Below are 12,563 nucleotides of genomic sequence, written 5' to 3'. Positions count from 1 at the left end.
CATTGAAATCACCAAAACTTTGAGTCACATTGTCCCTGCTAACTTTGAAAATCTTATAAATACCTTATCTAGGGATTTTCTTCATTTTGATCTCATAGATCTTACACTTATGGGCAGAGTTCTAGTTGTAAAATCGATTATATTGCCCAAAATTCTCTATATATTCAGGTCTATTCCTTTGAAATTTAATGCGAAGCTCTTGCATAAAATACAGACTTTGGTGAAATTGTTTGTTTGGAAAAACAAGAAACCTAGGGTTTCTCATAACATATTGTATAGGGGTAAGAAGCATGGAGTTTTGGCGTTGCCAAACATTGAGGCTTACTATCAGGCGACTCTTGTTAAAAATAGTGTGCATTGGTTCACAAAAGGGGTTTCTCTTATGTGGTTAGATCTGGAGCTTGCAGGTAATAAATATAAGCCTCTGCAGGATACTTTCTTTAGTTTTCTTTTAGAGACTAAGAAGAGAAATCATACGCACCCGATTCTGGATGCTATCTTAGGAATATGGTTGAAATTCTCTAAATTAAAAAGAAAAGAAGATAGAACTTCCTCCTTCAAAAATTTTCCTTTTAAATTGCTAGCTGACATATGCCAATTCTCTCTGCCCAGTGTCTGGTCTGATCGGAAAGTAACAAAAATAGGGGATATATGGGATGGTTCTCAGGTCATTTCATTTTCCGAGATAAAGGAAAAGTTTCATATACCCTCTGAGTTTATGTCTTATCAGATTTTAAAAGATATTCTCCATAAATTATTACGCAAAAAGTCTTTGAATCTAGATGTCGTAGTCTCTTTGCTTGGTAACATTAACTCTAGGACTAAATGGTCTCTTAGAAACATTTACTCTCGACTCAATGGAGACATTACTTTCTCCAAACATACCTATGTGGAACGGTGGGAGGCGGACTTAAGAATGACTTTTAGTCTAGAGCAATGGGAATATGCTATAGATCACTCATCTAGATCTACTGCATCCATGGCCTTGATGGAAACTTATTACAAGGTATTAGTCAGATGGTACTATACCCCAGCGAGATTAGCCCATATAAGTCAGGATGCTTCTTCTTTATGTTGGAGGGATTGCCATTTACCAGGGAACCTTTATCATATTTTTTGGACTTGTCCTAAGCTAAAATTGTTATGGTTAGAGGTTAAAGCTCATGTGGCAAAGCTATGACCAGTTAACATTATTGTTACGCCCCAGATGGTACTGTTATCAATGGACATGGAACAGGTGGATGCTTCAATAAAGTATGTGTTGTTACACTTGTTTATTACGGTTAAAAACATAATAGCTCTTTGGTGGAGGAAATCGGATGCACCACCTTTTTTCACACGTTGTTGACAATTTACGATTGCATAGCCAGATGGAGGAAAGAATTGCTCTCAATAACAATGGCTTGTCTAAATATCATCTCAAATGGGCTGTCTGGAATTCTATCTTTATGTAAACTAGTTCTCACTCTGGAAAAAGTATTATTTTATGCATTAAGTCTGGACTGTATATTGGATCTATTTCTGCATCAATGTGGAGTTCTCTATTTTTTATTTAATTTCCTTTCCCTTACCCCTTGTTACCCCTTCTTTCCCTTATGAATTAAAAATTAATAAAATATTATTTGAAAAGAAACCCGACTTTCTCAAAAGTAGAGTCGAACGAAATCGGCCGACTATAGGGAAAAGTCGGAGGTCCGACTGAAACAAGAAACCCAATGCAAGTCAATGGGGAAGCAAAGTCGGCAGGGAGTGGAGGACAGGAAACACACCTACAGTGCCCATTTCAATGCCAACAACATCAATTCTTATTACTTAAGCTTTTCAACCTTAATTTACTTTATAATAATAGTTATGCATTGAAAACTGGGGGTTATTTGGCTAAAGTTGTCGGGGGGTATGGCTGGCTCCAGGTTTTCGTGTGCCCCGGGCCAAAGAGTGTCTGTTACATCGCTCCGCCATACTCACCCGGCCTCCGCTCCCACGCCGCAGTTGGCCTCTGCTCCCACGCCGCAGCCTCTCTCCACCCGAAGGCCGCGGCGGTCACCTGAGATGGGGTCGCGATCGATGCCTTCCCTGCATGCTATGCGCATGCGCCATAGGCCGCGGCCGCGCCTCCCTCCTGCTTCTTATGCTCTGGCTGTGCCCTGACCCGGAAGCACCTTTGGACCAATGGCTGACCAGACGGGGCCATATCAGGCCGCTTCCCCCTGAGGGAGGCGCCTGATCGTTGTGTTTCCTAACACTCTGGCCTCGCTTCATCGTGTGCACTCTGCTCCTGCAGTTCCAGTGTTGTCTGCTCCTCGCAGCAGCTTCTCAGTCCTGCTACCCGTGTTCCTTGTTCTCTTCCGCAGTTCTGCCTTCAGTGTTCCTGCCGTCCTACTCCAGTCCTGCCTTCAGTGTTCCTGCCATCCTACTCCAGTCCTGCCTTCAGTGTTCCTGCCGTCCTACTCCAGTCCTGCCTTCAGTGTTCCTGCCGTCCTACTCCAGTCTCAGTCTTACTCCGATCCATCCTGAGCCGCCCCTCTCGGTACCGGCTACCGTGGTACTCGAACCCCTGGGCCTGCTCCTAACGGTCCCTGTATAGGGGTCGGTTCCACCTGGCAGCTCGCCCGGGGACACTCGGTGCCACGGTCCAGAGGGTCCACTCCCGGAGGTTCCTGCTCCAAACCACCCACGGTAACAGTACGATCAGGCCATGGACCCCGCCGGTACTACGGCTGCTACCCAGAAAGAGTTGCTATTCCTACGGGAGAATCAGGGGCAAATTATGTCAGTCATGAAGTCGATGGACACCCGTTTGTCGGCTTTACAGGTGGCCGATCCTGGAAATGCCACTCAGCTGGCCAGTCTCCAACAGGAGCTGGGTCAGCAGCAAGATACTCAAGCCCACATTTTGTCCTACCTGGCCTTCTTTGATAGTCCCTTGTCGGCCCTCCAGGCTGCCACTGCAGTGCCTACTCCTCCTCCTGCGTCTACTGCTCTCCCGACGCCCCGCCTCGCCAAGCCGCCTCGTTTCACCGGGGATCCCAAGCTCTGTAGGGGGTTCTTAAATCAGTGTAGTCACCACTTTGAATGGCTGCCGCAGCAATATCCCTCGGATCGGGCCAAAGTGGCCTTCATCATGTCCCATCTGGAGGGAGAGGCCCTGTCTTGGGTAAACCCGCTCTGGGAACGTGACGACCCGGTCATCTCGAGTCTCCCGGTTTTCCTGGATACGTTTTGTAAGGTTTTCGATGAGCCGGGTCGGTTAGCCTCTCTCATGGAGTCCCTCTTTAACTTACACCAGGGCTCTCTCACGGTCGGGCAGTATGCTATTCGCTTTCGCACTATCTCCTCCGAGCTCGGCTGGAATAACGCGGCTTTGGTGGGGGCATTCTGGCGCGGTCTTTCTAGTAGAATAAAGGATGAACTCGCAGGTCGAGATACCCCGTCCACCTTAGAGGACCTTATCTCGCTGGCTACCCGCATTGATCTGCGCGTTCTGGAGCGTACTCGGGAGTCAGCGAGAGACAGGCGATCCTCCAGGTCAGTTTCTCCTTTCACCCGGTCTGCCAGCTGCTGTTCGGTTGGGTCCTCTTCCTTCTCTTCGGGTGAGCCCATGCAGATAGATCGTCCCTGGTTGGCCGAGTTGCGTCAGAGAGAGAGACGGGCACAAGGTCTGTGCCTCTATTGCGGTGATTCGTCACACTATATCCGCACCTGTCCTAAGAGACAGGGAAACGACTCCACCTAGGTCAGGTAAGAGAGGCCTTCCTAGGTGATGATGATCCCTCTCAACCCCTTAAGGTTTCTGTGCTTTTGGTTTCAGGAGGGAGGCGTGGTTCCGAGGTGGCCAACGTGGATTCAAGCTTAGCAGGTAACTTAATTCGGCCGGAAGAGGTGGACAAATACCAAATTCCTGTAGTCACTCTATCTAACCCAATTCAGATTGCCACCGTGGATGGCAAACCGCTACAGGTGACCGTCATCTTGGTCACTGAAGAGGTGGAGTTGCAAGTCGGAGCCTTACATTGAGAGAAGATAGCCTTTTATGTTTTACCTAAGCTCTCACGCCATTCTACTCGGTCTTCCATGGTTAAGGACTCATCAGCCTGTTCTCGACTGGTGTTCTGGGGAGATACTCCGCTGGGGGCACCCGTGCCAAGCTCGCTGTCTGACTCCCGTCCGCCTGGCGGCCACTCCTCGGTCACCTCCAGACCTCCCGGGTCTTCCTCCAGCTTACAGCTCCTACGCCGATGTTTTTGATAAGAAGGAAGCGGAGGTCCTCCCTCCACACCGCCCGTTTGACTGCCCAATTGAACTTGTTCCCGGTTCAACCCCCCCAAGGGGCAGAATCTACCCTCTGTCTCCCGCACTGCCATGTCTGAGTATGTCCAAGAGAACCTCGCCAAAGGCTTTATACGGAAATCTTCTTCGCCCGCGGGAGCCGAGTTCTTCGTCAAAAAGAATGACGGAACTCTACTGCCATGCATTGACTATAGGGGCTTGAATGAGATTACCATCAAGAACAGGTACCCTCTTCCACTCATTCCGGAGCTGTTTGACCGTCTCAGAGGGGCTCGGGTCTTTTCCAAGCTGGACCTCAGAGGAGCCTACAACCTGGTCCGTATCTGTGCAGGTGACGAGTGGAAGACCGCTTTCAACACTCGAGATGGCCATTACGAGTACCTGGTCATGCCCTTCGGTCTTTGCAATACTCCTGCAGTCTTTCAAGAGTTCGTCAATGAGATTTTCCGGGATCTATTGTACTCCTGTGTGGTCGTGTACTTAGACGACATCCTCGTCTTCTTGCCGGACCTCTTGTCCCACAGAGAGTGTCCGCCTGGTGCTTCAGCGTCTTCGGGAGAACCGCCTGTATGCGAAGATCGAGAAATGTCTCTTTGAACAGACCTCTCTGCCGTTTCTGGGATTCATTATCTCCGACGCTGGTCTAAGGATGGATCCTGAGAAGTTGTCTGCCATCCTCAAATGGCCTCGCCCCTTCGGATTAAAGGCGATAAAACGTTTCCTTGGGTTCGCCAACTATTACCGGCTATTTGTCTCCCACTTCTCCACGATCACAAGACCCATTTCTGCGCTCACCCGTAAAGGGTCTACTTCCAAGGATTGGTCTCCTGAGGCAGAGGAGGCCTTTCTGACCCTAAAACGGGCTTTCTCCACGGCTCCGGTCCTGCATCGCCCTGAGAGCGATCGACTTTTTGTACTCGAGGTGAGCGCTTCCTCGACGGGTGTCGGGGTGGTACTGTCCCAGAGAACCGCCTCCGGTCGCCTGCACCCTTGTGGCTTCTTCTCGAAGGCCTTTTCTCCATCCGAGTGTAACTACTCGATCGGCGACCGGGAACTTTTGGCCATCAAGTTGGCCTTGGAGGAATGGCACCACCTCTTGGAAGGAGCTGTCCATCCTTTTGTCATCTTCTCGGACCACAAGAATCTGGCCTATCTCCAGTCTGCCCAGAGACTTAACCCTCGCCAGGCCAGATGGTCCCTATTTTTCGCCCGATTTGATTTCGAGCTCCGATTCCTTCCTGGCAACAAGAATTCCAAAGCCGACGCCCTGTCCAGGGTCTTCCAGCCACACGAATCCACGGAAGAACCTTCGCACAGCATTGATCCCACTAGGATCATCACCGTGGCTCCGGTGAACTGGCTTACTTCCCCACCTGGCAAGACGCTTGTACCAGAGAATCTCAAGCAAAAGGTTCTTCTATGGGGGCACTCCTCCAAACTGGCCGGCCATGCCGGAACTAAGAAGACCCTTGATCTTCTCATGCGTCACTACTGGTGGTCCATGCTTCGCCAAGATGTACTCGACTTTGTGGCTTCTTGTCCATCCTGTGCAAGAAACAAAGTGCCACGGAGACCTCCGTCTGGCTTGTTGCTTCCATTGCCCATCCCTACGGTTCCTTGGGAGAACATCGCCATGGATTTCATCACCCACCTACACTGCTATGCGGGCTGCACAGTCATCCTGGTGGTGGTGGATCATTTTTCCAAGATGGCTCACTTCGTCCCTTTGCCTGGTCTTCCCTCAGCGCCGGAGCTGGCCAAAATCTTCATTCGTCAAATCTTCAGACTTCACGGATTACCTCGACACATTGTGTCTGACCGAGAGGTTCAGTTTACCTCCAAGTTCTGGCGTTCGCTTTGTAAGCTCATGAACGTTTCCCTCGACTTCTCCTCGGCCTACCATCCACAGTCCAACGGACAGGTAGAGCGTACCAACCAGACGCTTACGGCGTACTTACGGCACTTCTCCAACGCCCACCAGAACGATTGGGTCAACTTACTCCCCTGGGCAGAGCTTGCTTATAACAACCATGCTGGTGAGTCTTCGGCCAAATCTCTGTTTTTCATTGTTTTTTGCAAAAATCCTGGTGTTCCTCTTCCGATAACTCCTGCCTCCGAGTTACCCGCGGCCAACGCTTTGTCCTCCGAGTTTTCCAAGATCTGGACCGAGACCAACACGTCACTCAAGAAATCCGCTGATCGGATGAAGAATTTTGCTGACAAGAAGAGATTGGATCCTCCACCCTATCGTGTTGGGGACAAGGTCTGGCTCTCATCCAAATTCATCCAGTTGAAACTGCCCTCCTACAAGTTGGGGCCACAATACATCGGTCCGTTTGAAATTCTTGGACGTATCAACGAAGTCGCCTACAAATTGAGGTTGCCTGCTTCGCTCCGGGTCCCGAACACCTTCCATGTCTCTCTCCTGAAACCTGTGGTGCTGAATCGCTTCCATTCCTCGCTTGATCCTGGTCCTCAGCCGGTGGGTGCCGACGACGTTTTTGAAGTGCAGGACATTCTCGCTGTGAAAAAGGTTAGAGGTAGGACTTTCTTTCTTGTTGATTGGAAGGGTTTTGGTCCTGAGGAGAGATCCTGGGAGCCTCGGGAGAATATCAATGCTCCCCGTATCCTCAGGAGGTTTCTTGCTAACCTCCGGGGAGGGCGGCTTAGGGGGGGTACTGTTACACCGCTCCGCCATACTCACCCGGCCTCCGCTCCCACGCCGCAGTCGGCCTCCACTCCCACGCCGCAGCCTCTCTCCACCCGAAGGCCGCGGCGGTCACCTGAGACGGGCTCGCGACCGATGCCTTCCCTGCATGCTATGCGCATGCGCCATAGGCCGCGGCCACGCCTCCCTCCTGCTTCTTATGCTCCGGCTGTGCCCTGATCCGGAAGCACCTTTGGACCAATGGCTGACCAGACGGGGCCATATCAGGCCCCTTCCCCCTGAGGGAGGCGCCTGATCGTTGTGTTTCCTAACACTCTGGCCTCGCTTCATCGTGTGCACTCTGCTCCTGCAGTTCCAGTGTCGTCTGCTGCTCGCAGCAGCTTCTCAGTCCTGCTACCCATGTTCCTTGTTCTCTTCCGCAGTTCTGTCTCCAGTGTTCCTGCAGTCCTGCTACAGTCCTGCCTTCAGTGTTCCTGCCGTCCTACTCCAGTCCTGCCTTCAGTGTTCCTGCCATCCTACTCCAGTCCTGCCTTCAGTGTTCCTGCCATCCTACTCCAGTCCTGCCTTCAGTGTTCCTGCCGTCCTACTCCAGTCTCAGTCTTACTCCGGTCTATCCTGAGCCGCCCCTCTCGGTATCGGCTACCGTGGTACTCGAACCCCTGGGCCTGCTCCTAACGGTCCCTGTAGAGGGGTCGGTTCCACCTGGCAGCTCGCCCGGGGACCCTCGGTGCCTCGGTCCAGAGGGTCCACTCCCGGAGGTTCCTGCTCCAAGCCACCTATGCTAACAGTGTCGTAAAGCAAGCTAACGGGGGCACCACCGAAATATTAAAAGGGGATCCAACCCTGGCCTGCAAACTACATATGACAGTCAAAAGCAGAAAAGAATAGGCCACAAATCGGGGATCACCCTGAATAGGAATTAGCAAAAATATTACAATTTTTATTTTATTAAATTGAGCACAGCAAACAACAACACTTTAAAAACATTTAAAAATGGTCACACATGTGACATATTCAAAAGATACACATATCTCATAATAGAGAACCAAACCTGATAACCACTACCACTTTTGGCGGAGAAAATGTCCTATACCCAAGGTCCATGTAAACTAATACTTAATTAGAAGGTTTTGAAAGCACACTAATACACTGTAGCAATCACAAATGAATCATAGATATCAGTAATGCAGATATATATTAAGAGGATGTTATCACAAGCACAAATAATGCCTTGAGACAGTGCATACAATTATATAGCTCTGGCATACTCTTATTCACAATGCGGTACATAAAAAACAAACATTTCTAGAATGTACTGAATAAACCTCATTTGGAAATACCTCAGCCTGAAATCAGACTCCAAGAGCAGACCAGGTCATCCAGACCAGAAATGGGCTATAAGGAGTGCAAACAACCAAAGGACATCTACATGGCCATCTTCAAATAATATGCACAGATGCACAGAACCCAATACATCACATGTGAAGTGAAGTGGAGTGGAGTGGGGCAGGCTGGACCAATGACCCGATGCGTTTCGCCACTCTAGGTGGCTTCATCAGGGGTATCTTTTGCCAATCACTGTGCTATTATATAGGCTTATCTAATTAAGGAATAGGGAGCAGCTGCGTCATTGCTAGCCAATGCAGGATTAATGCCCGAACATACCTGCAAATCAGCGGTTTCTCATTAGATGTTAACCATAGCTGACAGACCTTAGCGCCAGCGTGTGACGTCATATACTACCAGCTGCGCATGTGTCGTCTAGGAGACAATACATATCACTGATACAGGAAGTGGACAGACGCCTTAATACCATTGCGCAGGCGCCTGCAAACAGATCATTGCACATGCGTGAACACCCCTCATCATAGGCAAAGAGTGAAGCGCCCAGTTACACAGGCGCTTACAATCAGAATTCGATCGCCAAGGTGATATACATTCTAGGTTTGCAGGGGGCCTGCTGCGCAGGCGTAAGTCTCGTGCGACACACGAAAAATAATCAGATTTTGCTGGAGCTTTCATTCATATGAACAGTTAAAAATAGACGCTCAATTGTAAAGTGATACACAAGTGCTTACAATCATATGGCCATTTAAAGATACAGCTAGGTCACTACAATAGAGTGTCAGTGCGTCCCTTTAACACATACCACAATTCATGATGCTCCGATACGGCTCAGAAATATAGGTATAGTACAATGAAAAATACTTCACTTATTACATGACATGACTGATATCTATTTTAAATTCTACAATAGCTCAAAAAATGGACAGTATATTACTCCATACAGTATTATGGCCACCACATGGTGCGCCATACAAAATAATGAGCCCCATATATTTCTCCATACAGAATAATTGGTTCCATATAATGTTGCATACAGTATATGATGAGCGCCACATAATGATACAGTATATGATGGTCTCCATGGATGATGCTCCAGTGTGTTATGGGCCCAAATAATGCTCCATATATAATGGGCCCCATTTCTAATGCTCCAGTGTATAATGGGCCCCATAGATGCTGCTCCAGTGTCTGATCTGCTCCATTTAGAATGCTCCAGTATATGATGGGCCCCATGGATTATGCTCCAGTGTCTTATGGGCCCAAATAATGCTCCATATATAATGGGCCCCATTTCTAATGCTCAAGTGTATAATGGGCCCCATAGATGCTGATCCAGTGTCTGATCTGCTCCATTTAGAATGCTCCAGTATATGATGGGCCCCATGAATGATGCTCCAGTGTCTTATGGGCCCAAATAATGCTCCATATATAATCTGCCCCATTTAGAATGAACCCAGGCATGGTATGTGAAAAGAGCTCCATGGAGTAATCTGAAGAGTGTCCTGCCGCATCCTTCATTTTTGGTGTGGGTGAAGGACCCAAGGAAAGGGGTTGCTCCTGACCAGAAGCCTGCACTGACGACTCAGTGCTTGCAGTTTTTGAAACTTCAGAAGAGGAGGCGATAGAGCTGGAGGCTGTTTCAGCAATGTAAGCAAAAACCAGTTCCTGATGCTCCGGCTTTAAAAGCAGTTTACCTACTCCCAGAAAAGGGAGCCTTACAGGCCTTCTGGAGCCAGACCATGACGCAGGCTCAACACCTCCTGCCTTAGCTGCTATTGTGCTTTTGGCACTACCAGCAGATGCACCATCACCACCATCAGTACCAGCTGGCCCCTCACGCCCACATCCGCGGCCTCTTCCACCATACTTATTAATTTTTTGTGAAAATGGACCCAAAATACCAGCAGATATATGGTACTGTATCAGAAGCGTACAGCTCTATACAGTCTAGGGATAATTGTAAATCTCCGTATATATTTCATGAGTCATAAACAGACGCTCACAGGCTCAGTAGGGATTACACAATAATATAAAAAGTTGAAAAAGGGTACAGTATCACCAGATACAAGGTATATATAGTATAGTTTAAGCATTCTGAATCTCCGTATATATTTCAGGAGGCAGACGCAAACGCTCTCATGCCCAGTATGGATTAGACAAGAAAATAAAAAGCTGTAAATGGGTAATGTATCACAAGCGTACAGCTGTATACAGTGTTGGTGTAATCTTAAATCTCCAAATATATTTCCGGAGTAACAGACAGACGTTCACAGGCTCATTATGGATTACACCAGAATCTAAATAGCAAAAAAGGTACTGTATTTGAAGCGTACAGCTGTATACAGTGTTGGCCAAATTTGAAATCTCGGTATATATTTCCAGAGTCACCCTCAGACGATCACTCAGTCTGGATTTGACCATAATACAAAATGTTGAAAAAAAGGTACTGGATAACAAGATAGCAAGTATATATTATAGGGTACAATTTAAATCTCTGTATAGATATTCCCGTAGTCACCCTCAGACGCTCACTCAGTATGGATTTGACCGTAATACTAAATGTCGAACAAAGGTACTGTATAACAAGATAGAAGCTGTATATAGAATAGGGTAAAATTTTTATCTCCGTATATATAGAAGGATTAAACCACACATGCTCACTCAGTATGGATTATACCGTAATAAAAAAATTAGAACTAAGGTACTATATCAGCAGATACCAGGTGTATCCAGTCTAGGGGTAATTGTAAATTTCCGTCTATATTTCCGGAGTCAGACACAGACACTCACAGGCTCAGTATGGATTACACCAGAATATCAAAAAGTAGAAAAAGGGAAATGTATTCAAAGCATACACCAGTATACAGTGTTGGGGTACTTTTAAATCTTTGTATATATTTCAGTCTCAGTAAGCCAGTCCAGACTCTCTGCTACTGGAAACTAGATGGATACAAGTACAGATGGAAAGTCGAGTGTTTGCAGAAATTTGGGAATTACGAATCAACGGGAAAACCACCAGGTAGATTTCGCAGAGACGATGCTAACTCTCAATTATTTTGTCTGTGGAGACCGCAAAACCGGTTATTTTTGAAGAAAGGATTGCTGTATCCCAGTGGCATGGATCCCATCACTGTTACTCATCTCCATCAAATTGTGATCTCAGGGAGAGATGTAGACATGGTCCTCAGTGCCTAGGACAGAAGCCACAGGCCGTAGGCAATTCTATTGGATTGACATGAGAGGAGACATTGAAAAATGGTGGCAGGAATGTCACACGTCTGTAACTAGGAAAACTGTGAAAGCTGAACATAAAGCACCACTGCATCCGATTGTGAGTTGACGTCCATTACAAATGGTAGCCATTGATGATCTGAAGATAGAGGCCAGCAGGACAGGCCATAGCTACATCTTAACCATCATCGATCAGTTCGTCAAATTTGTAGTGGCCGTCCCTGTGAAGGATTTAACTGCCCAGACTACACAGCGGTGGAGCAGGGAGAGGCAAGTATTACAACTTGCAAGTGCTGTGGCCGTGATCAAGCAGGGGGGCCCACTTGTGGGTGATGGTACTGGCACAGGGCCCCTCATAGTATGCCGGGGTGTCTGACGGCGAGTGGGCCCCCCACCGTCAGAGACACTGTATTGTACTATGAAGATCCCTGTGCCAGTGCCGTCGGCCAAGAGTGGGCCCACCCACCTGTTCAGAGCAACAGCACTTGCCTGGGTGCACGAGGTGGTGACCCCAGCCCTTGGGTGGGGGGGCAGTCCAGTTAGGGAGGTTTAAAAAATGGCATATGTTGATGTGTAGGCTGTGCATTCAGCAGCTGCAAATGGAGGCAATGGACAAGTCCGAGGAAGAGGAGGACAAAAGCGAGCCAATTTTCTGGCAACCTATGTGTCATCATGGGAAGGTGGGACAAAATCCTTTGAAACCCATGCATGGTTCATTTTAATGAAGGTTAGGTCATCAACAATTTGGGTCGACAGACGGGTCCTTTTTTCTGTCAGGATTGATCCAGCAGCACTGAAGACTCTTTCAGATAGCACACTAGCAGCAGGGCAAGCAAGCTCCTGTAAGGCATATTGTGCCAATTCAGGCCAGGTGTCCAGTTTACAGGCCCAATAGTCAAAGGGGAATGACCTGTGAGGGAGAACATCGATATGGGAGGAGAAGTAGTTTGTAACCATAGTTGACAACTGCTGTCTCCTGTCACTTGCAATCGATGCAGTATTACCAGTCGTGTGAGCGGTAGTTGAGAAA

The 12,563-nt window shown here is 48.2% G+C and overlaps 1 protein-coding gene across 2 annotated transcripts in view; it reads right to left on the bottom strand.

Annotated features, from left to right (window-relative positions):
* Positions 1-12,563, bottom strand: part of KMO (kynurenine 3-monooxygenase) — a 509,384-nt gene that overhangs the window by 213,879 nt on the left and 282,942 nt on the right. The window lies entirely within an intron of this gene.

The sequence above is a fragment of the Dendrobates tinctorius genome, unplaced genomic scaffold (assembly GCF_039654945.1).
Source record: "Dendrobates tinctorius isolate UK_male_01 unplaced genomic scaffold, ASM3965494v1 ptg000087l, whole genome shotgun sequence".
In the NCBI taxonomy this organism is placed as follows: Eukaryota; Metazoa; Chordata; class Amphibia; order Anura; family Dendrobatidae; genus Dendrobates; species Dendrobates tinctorius.
This window is presented reverse-complemented; position numbering and strand designations above follow the sequence as displayed.